At 46.9% G+C, this 17,883-nt stretch overlaps 1 long non-coding RNA gene across 1 annotated transcript; it reads left to right on the forward strand.

Annotated features, from left to right (window-relative positions):
- Window positions 1–5,059: 5,059 nt before the first annotated feature.
- LOC143434784 (uncharacterized) lies at window positions 5,060–17,604 on the forward strand. The gene is made up of 3 exons (XR_013104541.1): window positions 5,060–6,339; window positions 15,044–15,362; window positions 17,459–17,604. It is a non-coding gene; the product is annotated as an uncharacterized LOC143434784 (long non-coding RNA).
- Window positions 17,605–17,883: the final 279 nt, after the last annotated feature.

A 17,883-nucleotide genomic window follows, 5' to 3' on the forward strand; every position in this document is an offset into this window, starting at 1 on the left:
AGAGGCAGGTGGATCTCTGTGAGTCTGAGGCCAGCCTAGTCTACATGTGATTTCTATGCCAGGCAGGGCTACATAGTGAGACCCACATCCTCTACAAACAAACAAACAAATACGCAAACTTGTCTTTGCATTTATGTGTGTGTGTGCGCGAATGTACATGCAGAGGTCAGAGGTCAACATTAAAGGACTTTCTCAATCCCTCTCTATTTTATCTGAAGCAGTATCTTACTAAACCTAGAACTGACTGATGGAGCTGGTCCAGCTTGCTGACAAGCCCCAGAGATCCTCCTATCTCTGTCTCCCCAGTGCTGGGATAACAGGTACATGCTGCCAAGCCCAGCGTTTTACATGGGTGCTGAGGATTTGAACACAGACCCTCGCATTGTACAGCAAGCATTTCACTGACTGAGCCATCTCCTCAGCCACACCAACCCTGTCTTCAATAAGGTGTAAACACTGCTACCAAAGGCAGCAGAAATCTGGAGATCCTCAGAAAATCTGTTAAGGTTAGAGCAGAGGATGGGGAAGGCTGTGTTAGGAAGAGGGAGAAGAAAGATGTTTATTCTGCGGTGACTCTTTCTGAAGACAGTGGCTTTGCAAGCCCCTTCATGCACTGTGACTGGAGGCCTGATAGCATCCCCTGAGGATCTCAATGCCCCTTCGCATCTATCAGAACCTGACTCCCCCTCTATCCCCTGATAATAGTGTTCATGAGGACCAAAGTGTATAAGCACACTGGGTATCTCTGAGAAGCAATGAGGGGGTGTGGCTCTGACCAGAGTTATAGTTAGCGCTGCTCTCAATCCAGCCTGTGGTTGAATGTGTGTCCCAGCTAGCCCCTGAATAAACAGGAGCGGCACCTGCTCTGACCCCAGAGCCAGCAGAAAAGCACCCTGAAGGACCATGGAGGCTCTCGTGGAGGAGGTGATGTACCCCCACACAGATGCATGCAGATGCACACCACTGCAAGGCACATGCCCCTCACCTGTACCCTCATATGATACCTGACCGCTGTGCACACTTAGCCAATGGTACTTCTGATGTACCTGGTGGATGGCATATATGCCCAGAGCCTTCTTGCCTCCCACTCTGGAGATAGCTGCTCCCTCTGTTGTGGGAGGTGGATATGTTTCAAACAGACTTCATGTATGTATACATGCACACACCTTTATATATGCAGATGCATGTGTATGCACATACATGTATGGAAGCCAGAGGACAAATTTGACTGTCATTATTCAGGTGTCATCTACTTTGTTATTTGAAACAGTATCTCTCAGTGGCCTGGAACTCACCAAGTAGGCCGTGCTGTCTGGCTAGCGGGTCCTCGCGATCTGCCTGTCAGCACTGACATACAAGCACACACCATCACACCTGGCTTTTTATATGTGGGTTCTAGGGAATCAAACTCTGGTCTTCACACTGTCTTGCTGTGCTGGTTAGTTTCTCTCAACTTGATATAACATGGGGTCACTTGGGAAGAGGGAACTTCAACTTAGATATTGCCTCCACCAGATGAGTCTCTGGGCACATTTACGAAGCGTTCTTTTAATGAAATGATTGTCCTGGGAGGTCCCAGTCCACCGTGGGGGATGGAAGCTGTAGGTGGGTGGCCTTTGGGTTGTGTGAGAAAGCCACAGAGAGCATGCACCATTCCTCATGGTCTCTGCTGCAGTTTCTGCTTTCCGTTTCGCTCCCTTCAGTGATGAACAATGACCTGCATGTGTAAGCTGAAATAAAGCCCCTACTTCTAAGTTGCCTTTGTTCATGGGGTTTATCAAACTCAAATAAAAATTAGTGCCAGAGACCGGGCTATTGCTGTGATGGGCCTGACCATGTTGTCTATTAGGAGGGCTGTGGAAGGAGTTTGGAACTTTTGGCTAGAAAAAGCCATTGGGTGTGCAGTGCCGTGTTAAGGATATTGACGTATTCCTCTTCCCAGAAAGCTCATACGTCAGAGAGCGAAATCTATGGCCCTTTCCCATGCTGACTCCATGGTAGACCAGCAAGCTCTGCATGCTTAAGTAAGAACCTATGTCATTGCCCACATAGACACAATCACTGCTCCCAAGGGAAGGCTGGGGTGAAAACACATTCCTCAAAGTCTAGGCTACATGCCTCGGGAAGGAGGTCGTGAAGTTGGCCCTCTAGGGCAGAGCTACTGCAGTAAGGATGAGGTTTGGTGTCATGAGCCTTAGAAAGTGGGCTATTTAGCAACAGCATGACCGGTTCAGTGTGTTAGCAATGAGCCCCCTCCTTCAGCCTGAGAGACTCTCAAGCCAGTCTCTTATGACTTTCATTCAGGGCCTAGAGTTACACCTGCACACTCTGGCCAGGACTGAAGATTGTGTATCACAAAGGGAAAGAAAAGAAAAGGAAGAGAAAGAAGGAAGGAAGAAGGAGCCAGCAGACTTGATTTGGAAACAAAGGGGTCTTATTTCCACCTTTGCTGTTGAAGACCCCCCACCTGGAAGCAAGGGAATGTTCTGGGAACCTTGTACCGCTGCTATTACCACACCGGCCCCGCCTGCAGCCACCCCAAGACAATTTCTAGAGAGTTAAAAACGTAGGAGGGGCACTAACAGAGAGACAGAGCAGATTGAGGGTGATCCAAAGAAGATGAAAGGCTTTCCTTAAGATGCCATGCCCCCCTGTAGTTTCTGTTTATTGGGAGACGCTAAAATGGAGAGATGGGGTCCTCTGTAGCCTGTATGTATGGGATCCTCCTCCCTTCTCCTTCCTCTTCCCTCTTCCAGCTACAAGGCAGCCTGGAATGTTCCTCTGGCCTTGTAAGGACACACTCTACCACCACCCTTCCAGTCCAATCTCCCAGAACAGGGGGTACTAGCTATCATTTACAAAAAAAAGTTTTTATTTTGTAGTTTTAATCATGTGTATGCGTGCATGACTCTTTGTGGATGTGTACACCTGAATGCAGACACTCACAGGAGCCAAAGGTATTAGTGTGGGGCTGAAGCTGTGGGTGCTTGTGAGTCACCTGATGTGGGTGCTGGGAACCGAACTTGGGCCCTTCGCAAGACAAGTGCACATTCTTAACCCCTGAGCTGTCTCTCCAGCCACCTGCTGAACATCTGTGTCACAGACAGGCATCCTGTTTTGTTTTTGTTTCAGTGAAAAATTTGGCTGACTTTTAACATAAAAGTCAGATAAAAACAGAGCCAGGAGTGGGCTGCATTTCAGCTGGGGGGAGCTAGGACCTGAAAAACTTTGAGTCAAGCCCTAGCTAGATTCCCTTAAGGGTGGGTGTGAGCTGGTCACAGTGAATACTGTCTGGGAGCATGGTGTCTGAGGTCCCTTGGCACTGGCTGTGTGGCTGGAGGACCTGAGACTGCTGGTCTACCATGGAGTCAGGATTCTGACCTCTTGTGGCTCCACTGCACCTGTCTCCTGGCCTGCTATGACACATATAGCATGGGGGTGCTGTAAGTGGAGATGGAGGATTCGGGGGTACAGGGACAGGGACAACTCTGCTGAATGAGTACCTTTTCAGGGTCTGGCTTGAGAGAAGACATAGAGGAAAGAACCAGTAACCGTTGGTTTGACACCTGAATGTCGTCATTGGCACCTTCTTGGACTGAACTTTCTCTGTGCCACGGTTTTGTATGTTTGGCATTCATTGTACCAACGAAATGAGGTGAGAGCTAGTGGTAAAGCAGATGAACCCCTAGCTGGGCTGGGATCTCTATGCAGCCATCCTCTGCTGGCTCCTCTCTACCCAGATCTACCCAGCTGAGCCCAGCCACTCCCAGAGAAGAGAGGCAATCATAAAATAATTCTGTTAAGACCTATACCCAAGGAGTATAGGTCTTACTATATAGTAATGGTTATTATACTGTATAGTAATAGGTCATTACTATATGGTAATGATTGATACTGATTACCAATTTGACAGGATCTAAAATCAAGGATGAGAGAGACACATCTGGGCATATCTGAAGGATTGTTTAGATTTAAGTTCATCGATATGGGAAGATTCACCGTGAACGTGGGCAGCTCCACTCTCTGGGCTGGGATCTTGAACTGCACGCAAAAGATGTGAGCTGTGCACAAGCTGTCACCATTACTGACTGTGGATGAGATATGACCCGCTTGCTTCAAGTTCCTGTGGCCATGATGTCTTCACCATCATGTACCGTATCCACGCAAACTGTGAGCCTAAATACACCCTCTCGTCTCTAAGTTTTGTTTTTTTTTTTTATGTCACAGCCATGAGAAAAAATAAGCAATACAGGGAGCTTCCTTGGTTCTAACGTTGATGGGAGGCCTACGACATCAGCGTGTGAGGCAGGTGGGAGCCTGACTGTCACACACAGCCCAGCGCATCATGCCACCTGAGTTCCTGCGCTACATCGCTGCATCGTTTGTTATCACATCACTGTGGCACGATATTCTAAGACGATCGATGTGCTTACCTACTACCAAGCACCCAGAAGAAGCTTGAAGCAGGTGCTAGAGATTCGAATCCTAGGGACTGCTTCTGGGAGCCTTGAGGGACTGGTATAGCCTTGAGAGACTCGTATCGTATGGTATAGATGCTGGTATAGATCGTGGGTAGCAGATGCAGCAGAGCCATGCTTGTGCTGGTAGGGGCAGCGAAAACACAGAGTGTGTGAGACTTCAGTTCACAGGAAGAAAGCTAGAGTGGGAGGGGCGGAGGGCGGGGGCTGGGGTCACTGGGCAGGGCTCCAGGCAGCCTGGGAGCCAGGGGGCCTGGGTTGATGCAAAGGAGACCGTCCAAGCCGGAAGGCGCCAGTCTCCAGGGTGACACTGGTCTCAAAGAAAGAGGACAGAATGGGCTTTTGTGTGCAGTAGATGGGGTTGGGGGAGGTTGTCCCAGGAGAGAGACAGTAGAGGAAGGAATGAAAGGGGCCATGAAACATGGCGGAGTTGCCCACTTTGTAAGCTTGCTAGGCAACAAATAGCTTCGATTTTAGGCGGCCTGGACAAGGAGATGGCATGCTCTGAATAGGAACCTGACTGAAGGTGGGGGTGGGGTGGGGGTTCGGAACCTGAGGAGACATGCCCAGTTCAGTGTGGTGAAGGCCTTACTGCATCTGTCTAATGGAGCATGGCTAGAGTTTATTGGTGAGCCAAGTGGTATGGTTCCCACAGCAGAGTCTTGTCCCTTCTCCTCAAGGGCCAAGAGACCGCAGTGTCAAATGGAAGAATGAACAGACAGACGTGGGGTGTGGTCTCCAGAGCCTCAGTGATACCATCACAGTAGATCCCCAGGCTGGGTACTCTATTCCCATGTGGATGCAAGCCTGGCCATGAACAAGTGTCAGCTGCTTAGGCCTCTGCCTATACTTGGCCACATGCATATATGCCCATGCTTCAGGGATGGGTCCAGAGGAGGACAAAGACATTCTGATGGCTTGAAAGCAAGAATGAGGTCATCTTGTGAAGGAAAAAGGCTGCACCTGAGGTCTGTGCATGCTAGCCCTAGCATAAGGCCTGCTATCTGAAAAGGAAGACAGAGGGGCGTGTGAAACGTCTGAGGGGGCTGTGAAAAGCTCCGTGATGTCACACAGTCAAGCTCAGATTAGGCTGATGATGCGCCAAGTCAGCCTTTGTGGAATGGGGCTCCCTAGCTTTGTCTCCCTTGTCTAGGGTAGTACAGGGGCTGAGTACTTTCCTGCAAACAGCAGGCCTTCCTGGAAGGGGGCCTTGGTAGGAAATGGGATGCAAACCCCTGCAAGATTCTCCCCAGCATGCCTGCTTCTGTATTCACCACACCCCCAACATGACGTGACTCCAATCACCCTATCTGAACGTTCCCCAGGTCCAAATGGCCAGCAAGATGGACACTGGGCCCCTGTGTCTGGGAGCCAGGCCAAGGCTTCTCTTAGCAACAGGGCATTCAGGGGGCAAATTGTGTTCAAAATCCAGAGCTTGTGTGGCTGTTTGCCATGGAGACTGTGTGCCTATGTGAGGAACCTTTACAAAAGGACATTGAGGGTCTGTGTGTGTGTGTGTGTGTGTGTGTGTGTGTGTGTGTGTGTGTGTGTGTGTGAGAGAGAGAGAGAGAGAGAGAGAGAGAGAGACGTCCGCCTGTGCATGATTCACCTCTGCTCACACACAAGATAGCAGAGCTCATATCGAACAAAGAGCTGAATGCAACCCAGTCACAAATCAGCTGCCACTGGCATTAGGAAGGCCAGAGAAGAGCTAGGAGTTGCAGCACAGTGTGCATTTGTATTCCTGAGAACCAGTGTTTTCCCACAGAGAACTCGCAGTTTGCAAAGGCGGAAATAATGAAGCAGACACCTGTACATCTTCAAGAATCTCTTCTTATTTTGCAATGAAGAAATGATCCAGGTGGGTGCGCTGTGGCTGCTGAGGACATTTTGGCCTTTTGCAGGTCTTGTGTGTGCAGGTCCATGGATGGCTGTCCAGACATGCTGGCTGCAGGGTCTGCAGAGACAGGATATGCAAACACTGGCCAGCCCAGTGACCATCTGATAGATATTTTCCCAGGGCCCAGTTAAGTATTACCTGCTGTAAACTAAGCACAGATTGGTGGTACATTATATAGATGAGGAAAAGAGACTCAGAGGTCCCTCTCTCTTCAGCCTATGAATGTCCTTGTCGGGCTTGTGAAGGCTCAACTGAGACTGAAAAGCTAGAGAGAAAATGTCCAGAGTTCCTCGGCTCTACTTCCCGGCCTTTAAAAGCCAACCTTGTACAACTCAAGAGAACAGAAAGACCCAGCCAGAGTTTGTGTTCAACCTTAAGTCCTTGTGGCCTTGGAGAAAGACCAGCCTGGCAGTGGACTTTTCTTCTGTGGCCAATCCCTAGAACATGCCCCCCCCCCCAAGAGGCTGAACCACAGAATAAATTTGAGTGAGTCAATGAAAAATTGAACCTTTGGCCTTGATTGTCCCAAGGCCCCAAATTGGCCACTCTTCCCAAGAATTCTATCCTAATGCTTGGCGCCAAGGAACACTGTTTGATCTAAGTCCAGACCGCCAGAATAAGACAGAGCCAAGACTCAAAGCACAGCTAGCATGTCCCCCCAATGGCCATACTTGGTGCCAGAGATGGAGAAGAGGGAAAGCTAGTCTAACACTGACAGTCACCAGGCAGAGACATCAACACTAGCTCAGTGAACTCAGGACCAAACTAAGGAGAATCCTGCAGGACTCAATCCACAGGTATCATTCAGAGGTGACAACAAGGACCCCCTACCCTAGCAGGAGAGGTTTTTCCAGCCCGTGCACAGGCAGAATGCACAGCCAGCTCAGAACATGATAGCCTAAGTGGGAACATCCTCTTGTTCTTTGACACCAGAGCTCAACTACTATCTGGGTAGAAAGGCCTATACCATCAATCTACCTGTTCCAGGCCTGTTCCAATCTGGCTGCCAACGAGTTCCTACTAAGATGTTACCAGATGGTCCAATACAATAGTTCTTACCCTGTGGTGAGCTATAGTCCATGGGTTCTGGGACACAACGGTTCCAGGTCACCTCATTCCAACAGCCTCCCTTCCCTTTCCTGCCCCATCCCATCCCACCCCACCCCATCCTGCCCCCTTCCACCCTCCCTCTCTTTTCTTCCCAACATATTCCCAGTTACAATCCTAAATACTGAACTCCTTCCTCCATCCTTCTCCAAGTTCAGTGAGCAATGCAGTTTTTCCTGTTGAAATTGTATCTGAGGGGACCAGTGACAAGATCAATTGCATGAATTAGCCAGTTTCACACTTACAGATTCTTATTAAAATATGTCTTTGTCTCTATTTCTATCTTTACCTCTGTTGCTCTGTCTCTCTGTGTGTCTCTCTTTCTCTCTCAATCTCTTTTTAGGTAAGGGACAGCCAGGGCCCCTTCTCAACATAGTGATTCCTCCTCCTCTGGAAATCATCACCCTCTTTTGAGCTGTGTGCTCTCTTCTATGAATGCACCCTGCATTGTCAGGCAGAGAAGGAAAAAAAGAGACTTGGCTACCCTGACTGGCTTTGATGAGGCTTCATTGCAAGCAGTGGATAACTGGCCCTTCAGGACAGCAACCTGCAGTAGCAGAATCATGTCCCTTGGCACAGCTATGTGGTTAGAGCAGCCTTGGCTGCAGGGCTCATTCCAAGCAGCTCTGCCCTGACTCACTGGGTGATGGAAGTCAGCCGTGCTGGAGGGCAGTGGTGGGCATAGTCCCATGGTAGATGTCAGGAATTGCCAAGGTGTGTGTATCCCTGTGCTTATCAGCTCTCAGACTCTCATGCTAACCTGTTCTGGCCTAAATCAACAATAGTGCAAGAAACGCGTGTATCACTGTGGTATCTGAGACATGTGAAGCTCAGGGTTGGTAAGGTCACAGTGTTTCTGGTATCTAGAGATGCCATGCTGTAGACGGAGCAGCCTGAGGAGTCCTTTAGTGACTCCTACTTATGTATCCTGGAATTGCAACTCACACCACAGAAAATAATTTCAGGTCAGCCTGGTGGCATAGGTGTGCCATTCTAGCTACTCTTGAGGATGGGATTGAATGATCAATTATTCAAGACATGTCTGGGAAACCTAGCATGATACCATCTTAAAATAAGCTATAAAAATGGCTGAAAATGTAGTTTCAGAAATCTACAATGTGGGATGCCACAGGCTCACGCAGCAACAGGAACACAGGAAAATAGGAAAATAAGTGACTAGCTAACACCAGGTTCCCGCGGGTTGTCTTTTTGTGTGTACATAAGGTTTAAAGCCAGCAGGAAACTTCTTAGCATACGGTTACTCCTTGTTTGGAAATTTTGGCTGCTGTCTCTTAATTGGCCATTTCTTGAAAGATCATGTGAACAGCTTCCTTTCCGCTTGATGACCTGGACTCTGAGATGCCCTGTGATGGTCAGCCTTGATATCAACTTGACAGGAGTTAGAATCACCTGGGAGACAAACCTTTGAGTGTGTGTATGTGTAAGGGTGTTTCCACGGAGATAGAAGACCTGGGTCTCCACTCAGTCTCTTAGGGGTATGGATGGTGCTTCCTCTTCCTGTTCACATTTTCCTATGACACAAGAAGACCATGAGAGCAGGATCATGAACTGAGGGAAAATCCCTGAGCCACTAGGCTCACGACTCTTCATAGAACATTTACACAGCGACTGTGTTTTCCACTGAGTATCACAGGTTCTTCTTGCTCACGCGCTGCCCATTAGATGGCGCTCATGTGGGGAAGAGTTCCCAGGCCTTCTCTGCCAACTGATCTCTTTCATCTGCCCATGCTTTTTATGATTTATTTTCATTTCATATGAATTGATATTCTGCCGACATGTATATCTATATGAGGGTGTCAGACCCTTTGGAGTTACAGACAGTTGTGAGCTTCCGTGTGGGTGCTGGGGATTGAACCCTGGTCCTCTGGAAGAACAGCCAGTGCTCTTCATCGCTGTGCCATCTTTCCAGCCCTCGTATGACAATCTTAATGTTGCTTTTGAAAGTCTCTCCTCTCTTGCCACAAGAGGTGGGGGCCAGGGTGTGTGTCCTGGTATGGCAGAGTAGTGGACTAGATGAGATCACGAAAAGACCTGTGCAAATTGCCAAGCCACTGGGTATTTACATATATGTAGTCTTATTGCGTTTTCTTGACATACAATTCATACTCATGCAACTAACCCCTTTAAGTTCAGTTTAACGATGATAGTTGTGGTGGTTTGAATAAGATGGCCGTCATATGGGCATATATTTGAATGCTTAGTCACCAGGGAGTAGAACTATTCTTAAGAACTATTCTTAAGGATTAGAAGGATTAGGAGGTGTGGTCTTGTTGGAGAATATGTGCCACTGGGGATGGGCTTTGAGGTTTCAAAAGCCCATGCCAGGTCTCTCTCTCTCTCTCTCTCTCTCTCTCTCTCTCTTTCCCTCTTTCTCTCTCTCTTTCCCTCTCTCTCTCTCTTTTTCCCTCTCTCTCTCTTTTTCCCTCTCTCTCTCTCTTTTTCCCTCTCTCTCTCTCTCCCTTCCTCCCTCCCTCTCTCCATCTCTCTTCTTTTTCCCTCACTCTCTCCTAATCTCTGTCTGTCTGTCTCTTCCTCCCTCCTTTCCCCCTCTCCCTCTCTCTCTTTCTCTCTCTCCTTTCCCTTTTCCCCCTCTCTCCTCCTTCTCTTTTTCTTTCTCTTTCTGTCTCTCTGTCTTTGTCTCTCTCCGCTCTACATGATGATAATAGACTAAACTTCAAACTATAAGCCAGAACCCAGTTACATGCTTTTTTTTTTTTTTAAATAATAGTTGCCTTGGTCATTGTGTCTCTTCATAGCAGTAAAACAGTTACTAAGACAATGATGTAGCCAGTTGGTAGAGAGCTTGCCTAACACTGGAATCACTCCATATTACATGAAACAGCAGTTTTCAGGCTGTACTCAATTCTGGGCAGCTCCATTTTGCTACAACATGTGGCTGCATTTTGGGTGTAAGCATGAAGATAGAGTGATTACATCTTCAAGGACAAGTAAGTAATGCCACCTGTCCACTCACTAAGCACAAGTGGATCAACAACTTGTTCCTAAAAATAATAAGAGAGGCTCCCTATAAACTTATGACAATAGATTGGAACTTGTATGACTGAGTTTTTTGTCAACTTGACACAAACTTTTGTCACCTGGGAAAGGGGCACCTAAGTTGAGAAGACGCCTCCATCAGACTGGTTCATGGGCACGTCTGTGGGGCATTGTCTTGATTAATGATTGATGTGTGAGTATCCTTCCCACTGTGGGCGGCACCACTCCTGTGCAGATCATCCTGGGTGCTAGAAAAAGCAGGCATGGGGAGCAAGACTGCAAGCACTACTCCCTCATGGTCTCTGCTTCAGTTCTTGCTTCCAGGTTCCTGACTTGAGTTTCTGCCCTAAATTCCCTCAATGATGGGCTCTAACCTGTGAGGTGCAATAAACAGTTTCCCCACTAAGTTGTTTTTGGTCATGATGTTTATCACAGCAACAGAAAGCTAACCAGGATGGAGCCATATAAGCACATGGGTATATTCAAGCCTTCTCAGTGAAACCAGGCCTGACAACTTATTGAGCATAGCAGGCTGAGAAAGTGTGCAGCACCCTCACCTGGACTCATAACACTGCAAAGATGATGTCCCATGCTGCAAAAATGATGTCCCACACTACAGTGGTGGCATCCCATACTGCAAAGGTGATGTTCAACACTGCAAAGGTGATGTCCAACACCGCAATGATGATGTCTCACACTGCAAAGTGATGTTCCATACTGCAATAATGATGTCCCACATTACAATGGTGATGCCCCACACTGTAATGGTGATATTCCACACTGCAATGGTGATTTCTCACACTGTAAAGGTGATGTCACACACCACAAAGACGATGTTCTTCACTGCAAAGGCAATATTCCACACTTCCAATCTGTCTCCTGACATTCTGAGTATGCATCAAGGGACTGATAGGCAGAGAACTCCTGACTGTCCTAACTTGACTCCTGTGGCAGCTATAGCCTGTTTGAGTTGCTGTCTGTCTATCCACCATTCATCTGTCTAGACCAGGTCCTCCACACTGCCTTTGCTGTTGGACTAAACCCTGAGGCTCGACTTGACTCTTTAGCTTGGCTTTGCGTGTGTGTGTGTGTGTGTGTGTGTGTGTGTGTGTGTGTGTGTGTGTGTGAACACGCATGTGCATGTATGCCTTCTGCCTCCAATAAGGCTTTTTAAAATTCAGACTCTACTGAGGCTCCTTTAGTGTTTTTATAGCCATTCTAAAATGGCTACATAGAAATATAATTATTATATGATGTGTAATGTGTGAGTTAATATCAGTAATTAAGATTGGAAGGAAGAACCTGTGTTTGCCTTGGCAATCTATCAAGAGAAATTGCAACTTCTTGGCAATTCGCAGTTGATGAAACTGACTTAGTTTGTAATATATTATTTTGTAATTAAGTATTCCATTGTACAAAGACACAAATGTATCTATGTCTCTGACAAGGGATGCTCCTAACCCTGAGTGCAGAGACAGAGATGCACCATGTGACTCTTGGGTATCAGAGCAACAAGAAGGCCCACCCTTCTCCCCGGGCTCTGCTCCTCTATTGGTTAATTTTCCTGTTGCTGTGATAAAATGCTCCAACAAAAGCAGCTTAAGGGAGAAAAGGCTGACCCTGGCTCAGAGGTCCACAGGTTCAGTCTATCGTGGTAGCGGAGGAAGGCCAGGAACAAGAAGCCAACTGGTCACATTGCACCCACAGTCAGGAAGCAGAGTGAACAGGAAATGGCTAGGACCATAGAACTAGAAGGTCTGCTCCCAATGACCCCGTTCCTCCAGTGAGGTGTCATACCTCACTCACACACACACACCCCTCCACCCCACCCCACCCCACCCCACCCCCAAGGCTCCACAACCTTTTCATTCACCATCCCAGCTGGTTCTCCACATGAGCCTGTGGGGACATTTCACATACAAACCAATCTGTATTAGCAGCTCACCCTCTCCTGGCTGTCATTCTCCTCCCCTTCCTTTTCTAGGCTCCAGCTTAGTCCACTGGTCCCCTCAGAAGGGGGGTGTTTGTATTGGAGTTGGTCTCAATATGGCACTGAAGGCCTAGAAGATTCTTGGGAAGTCACTGGTCTTCCAAATTGGAAACCCAAAAGATCTGGTGCTAATTTCTGTCAGCATGACACAAAATAGTGTCATCTCTGAAGAGGGGCCATCAGTTGAGAAATTGCCTCCATCTTCTTGGCCTATAGGGATAGTGATGAGGCATTTTCTTGACTGCTAAATAATGAAGACAAGCTTATATACCTCTGTGGTTGTCAAAGCTAGCTGAGCAGGTGCAGAGGGCAAGCCAGTAAGCAGCTTTCCTCCATGATCTCTGCTTCATTTCCTGCCTTTGTCCCCATCAATGACCATACACCAAATGAACCCTGTGGTGATTTGAACATGCTTGGCCCAGGGAGTGGTGTTATTACCCCTAATAGTGGCCTTGTCGGAGTGAGTGTGGCCTTGTTGGAGTGGGTGTGGCCTTGTTGGAGTGGGTGTGGCCTTGTTGGAGTGGGTGTGGCCTTGTTGGAGTGGGTGTGGCCTTGTTGGAGTGGGTGTGGCCTTGTTAAAGGAATTGTGTCACTGTGGGAGTGGGCTTTAAGACCTTCTTCCTAACTGCCTGGAAGCCAGTCTTCTAGTGGCCTTCAGATGAAGATGTAGAACTCTCAGCTGTTCCTGAACCAAGCCTGCCTGGATGCTGTCATGTTTCTGCCTTGATGATAATGGACTGAACCTCTGAACCTGTAAACCAACCCCAATTAAATGTTGTCCTTATAAGAGTTGCCTTTGTCATGGTTTCTGCTCACAGCAATGAAACCCTAACTAAGACAGAAGTTGATACCAGGGACTAGGGTATTGCTGTGATAAGCCTAAGCATGCTTTTGTTTGGAGGAATGTGGATTTTGGGACTTTGGAAATCAGTGGAATGCTTTAAATGGGGCTTAATGGGCCATTCTATTAGGAATATGGAAGACGTTGGTGCTGAGGGTGATTTGAACTGTGGAGATCTGACCCAAGAGGTTTTAGTGAAGGAAGAATTTCAGAGTGTGGCCTAGAGACTGCTTTTGTGGTATTTTGATGAGGCTGGTGTTTGCCCTTGTCTGAAGAGTCTGACAGAGGCTAAGATAAAGAGATTTATATTCATTGAATTTACATAGGAAGTCTCAAAAAAGCCTAGTGGAGACTTTGTTCTCTGGTTTAGTCTCATGAAGAACATTTTGATCAAGCTGAGCAAGGAAAAGTACAAAATGTTTGGTTCAAAAACTAAATGGGCACCAAGAAGTAGAATCGAGCTGAATTTTATGTTCATGAATATTAAATGGATTAAGAGAGTCGTGACCTTGGGTCAAGATTCCACCCAGTTAAGCTTTTTGTATATGAATTTGCAGTTGAACACAGAATAGTTGTAGCATGATAGGCATTATTACATAGTTATTGTTTTCATTTAGACCTTTAATCTGGAATGAGCTACAATCCAGAAATGGAGGGCACAGTTGTGATCCAGATCTTGAGGCTGGAAGGCACAGGCTTTTGATGTGGATCTTGAAGAATAATGACCGTGAAAAGCTTAAGTCCAGACAGGGTGGTTCACGCCTTTAATGCCAGAAATCAGGAGACAGAGCCATTGTAGAGCTCTTGAGTTCAACGTCAACCTACAGAGTTCCAGGACAACCAAGCTCAGGCACTGAGGATGTAATAGAACAGGAGCCCCAGCAAGCAGCAGAACATGGTGGCTTCAGCCATGTGGCCAAAGCAAGAAGCTGTTGCTTCAGTCAACTAAACAGAAAGGAACTAGACATCAGACATGGAGATGCAGACTTTGGAGTTGGTCCAGCTGGTTTTAGGTCTTGCTTAGGTCCAGGATTTCCTCACTATGAAATTTTGGAATGGTAATGTATCTCCTGTGATGTTGGAGGTAGGTGATCTGCTTTTTGATTTTGATTTCATAGTGGATTATAGTTAAGCGATTTGATGAATCTCAGAAGAGACTTTGAACTTTGAACTTTTAACACTGTTGAGATTGCTATAGACAATGGGGAGTTTTGAAGTTGGACTAAATGTATTTTGCATGACCCTATGACTAAGTATGAACCCCATAGACTCATATGTTTGAATAAGCCTATGGGGGCCAGGGAGCGGCATGTGGTGGTTTCAATATGTTTGACCCAGGAAGTTGCACTATTAGGAGGTGTGGCCTTGTTGGAGTAGGTGTGGCCTTGTTGAAGGAAGTGTGCCACTATTGGGGTGGACTTTGAGACCCTCCTCCTAGCTGCCTGGAAGACATTCCTCTCCTGTTTGCCTTTGGAACAAGCTGTAGAACTCTCAGTTCCTCCAGTACCATGCCTACCTGGATGCTGCCATGCTCCCACCTTGATGATAATGGACAGAACCTCAGAACCTGTAAGCCAGCTCCAATTAAATGTCCTTTATAAGAGTTGCTTTGGTCATGGTGGTTTTTTTTTTTTTTTTATATATATATATATAGCAATGGAAATCCTAACTAAGACAAAACCTTTTCTTCCTATGTTGGTTTTGATCAGTGTTTGACCGCAGCAAAAAGCAAACTAGATCAACTAAGCTCTGCTCTTAGCAAAGGAATCATGCTGCAGCAGGAGTAGCGTCAACAGCCTAGATCAACTTGCCAGCAAGAGGGAAGGCAAGCAGGCAAAAGCAAGAGCTTCCTTCTTCCACGTCTTTTCATCTGGCCTGCCCCTAGAAGATGCCACCATTGATTAGGGCAAGTCTTCCAAGGACAAGAAAATCTCTCACCCACGTGCTCAGCCATGCCTTGATTCCAGATCCAATCAAAACGACAAGTTTAACCATCGCAGCGTGTGCAAACTGAGAGTTGCTAATCAGGTATGATCACATCCTGGTAGGTCCCACTTAGATCTAATTTTACCCATAATAGTTCCCATTTATTTTTATGTATAGTCACGGAGGCAAGCCTGAGATAGCTGCCACCCATGTGAACACTGATAAAAGCCAGGTTGTTACATGTTTGAATGCAAGTGTGACAGTATGTGCTCTTAATGGACATTGTGGGGTGTGGGGTGTGTGTGTGTGTGTGTGTGTGAGAGAGAGAGAGAGAGAGAGAGAGAGAGAGAGAGAGAAAGTTAGGTTGCGTGGTGTGTGTGTATGGTGTACATGGTGCACTGTAGTATGCATATGTGTGTATGTGGTGTGTACACTGCATGTATGGTGTGTGTATGTGCGCATGTATGGTGTGTGTATGATGTGTGGGTATGCTATATGTGATCTGTGGGGTTAATATAATGTAGGTATGGTATGTGTGATATACGGAAATGTGTGTGTGTGTTATGCTATGTTCTCTATATGTTTGAGTAAGCCCAAGGGCTGGAGGGAAGAGTGAAAGAATCCATGTTTACAGCATCTAAAGAAACCCCCACTGTGTGTCCTCAGGCTTGGCTGTGGCAGCTCACAGATACCCTCTTACCACTCACCCTTCCTTGGTTTGGTGAGTCTGCCTTCACCAGTGGCGATGGCAAAGCCTCCCTGGGCTGGGAGCCAGGGAAGGTGGAGGTGGGTGTGTCTAGAAGTGGCTGAGCTCTGGCTGTCATGCCTGTAACTCCCTCCCTCAGATCCTGCCTAGACCTGTTCTTGGCAGAGAAGAGAGCCTTCAAGATTCAAACATGGCTCCCAGAAGCTGTTTGGCCTATCATGAAACATTTACCAAGAGGAGGTTTGGGCAGAAGGGCTATCATCCCAAATATCTCTATGTATTCCCAACCCCTAAGACTTGTTAGAGACCTTTATTCATGGGTTCTTGAAAGGCAAGAGGTCCCTCAGACATGAACGGAGAATGGAATACTCTGTTCCTTGTGTGTCCCTTTACCATGTGTCCTCAAGCAGTCACTTAGACTCTCTTAATCCCTAAAACCAGGTGAAAGAGCCTCCCATGGTTAATAGTTGAGAGAAAATGAGGAAAGTAGGCATCTGGCAAGGTGTTTGCCTCAAGTAACTTCTACTCGGTGACAGTTCATACTGACTGACAGTTTGAGTGGATATAGGAAGGAAACCTCTAAGCACGTTGCACGTTCATGAGGGAGTTCATAGACTGTGAGCCACAGAGTTACATGGTCTGGGGTCTTAGACTGAATAAAAGGGAGGGGTGAGCTGAGCACTGGAATTCCCCTTCTTTCTAACTGAGGATGGAATGTGACTCGCTGCCTCACACTCCTGTCATTGTGATGCAGTGTGACCACTGCCTAACACTCCTGCTGCAGTGATGCAGTGTGAACGCTGCCTCACACTCCTGTCGCTGTGATGTAGTGTGCCTGCTGCCTCATGGTGCTGTTGCTGGGACTTCCTGCCATGATGCACTATACTCTCAAAGTGTGAGCCAGAATAAACCCTCTTTGGTGTTGGTTCAGGTCAGGTGTTTGATCACAGTAAAGTATAAATGACTGTTCTTTTCACTGGAATGTGGAGCTCTGGGGTGAGGTAAAGCCAGCCCTTTGGCTGGAAAGTAGACAGGAGAGTTTGCATAGGTGTTCCAATTTCTCCACACTCTCACCAACAGTATTCATTTTCTTTCCTTCCCTTTCCTTTCCTTCTTTGTGTGTGTGAGCACACATATATGTATGTGCCCATGCATGCGTTTGTATGTGTGCATGAATGTGTGTGTGTGCCTGTTTCTCTCTGTGTGTGCATGGGCACATATGCATGCCTATTTTTGTGCCTGTGTGTGTGCGTGTGTGTATGCGCACACATGTGTGTGCACACGTGCATGCCTTTGTGCCTGTTCATGTCTCTGTGTGTGTGTGTGTGTCTGTGTTTGTCCTAATTGTAGCCATCCCCCAGTTGCGAGGCAGTACCCTATTTCAGAAGCTTCAGTTTCTAGGTGATAAATGGCATTGGCCGTCTTTTTGTGTACTTCAGATATTTTGACACCTTCTTAGGAAACATGTCTATTTTCTTTTCTTGCTTTCCAGATGTTTATTTCTTTGCTTTGGATGGAGCTGTGTGATTTTATTGCCAAGTTGTGAGAGTTTGGGAAGTCTGTACTCTAAAGGTATAACACACAGCAGACACCTGGGTTGCAAATGTTCCTTCCTCTTCAGTGGGTTGCTTTTCACTATATCAGGTGACTATGTTGAGACATTAATGTTTTAGTTTTGATGAAGCGCAGGTTATCCAATATTTCTTTTGTTGTCTGTGCTTTTGGGGTCATGGCTGAGAAATGACCATTAAACCAAATATGTAATTTCTACTGTATTTCTTTCTAGGCATAAATTACATGACTTATATTTAGATAGGTTTATTTTTTTAATGTCCTTTCTCCCATTTTCCACTCTCCATAATGTACTCTCCCACAGGTGTCCCTGGCTTTGTACTTACATGACCCGATGTCCCCAGG

Source organism: Arvicanthis niloticus, chromosome 17 (assembly GCF_011762505.2).
Source record: "Arvicanthis niloticus isolate mArvNil1 chromosome 17, mArvNil1.pat.X, whole genome shotgun sequence".
In the NCBI taxonomy this organism is placed as follows: Eukaryota; Metazoa; Chordata; class Mammalia; order Rodentia; family Muridae; genus Arvicanthis; species Arvicanthis niloticus.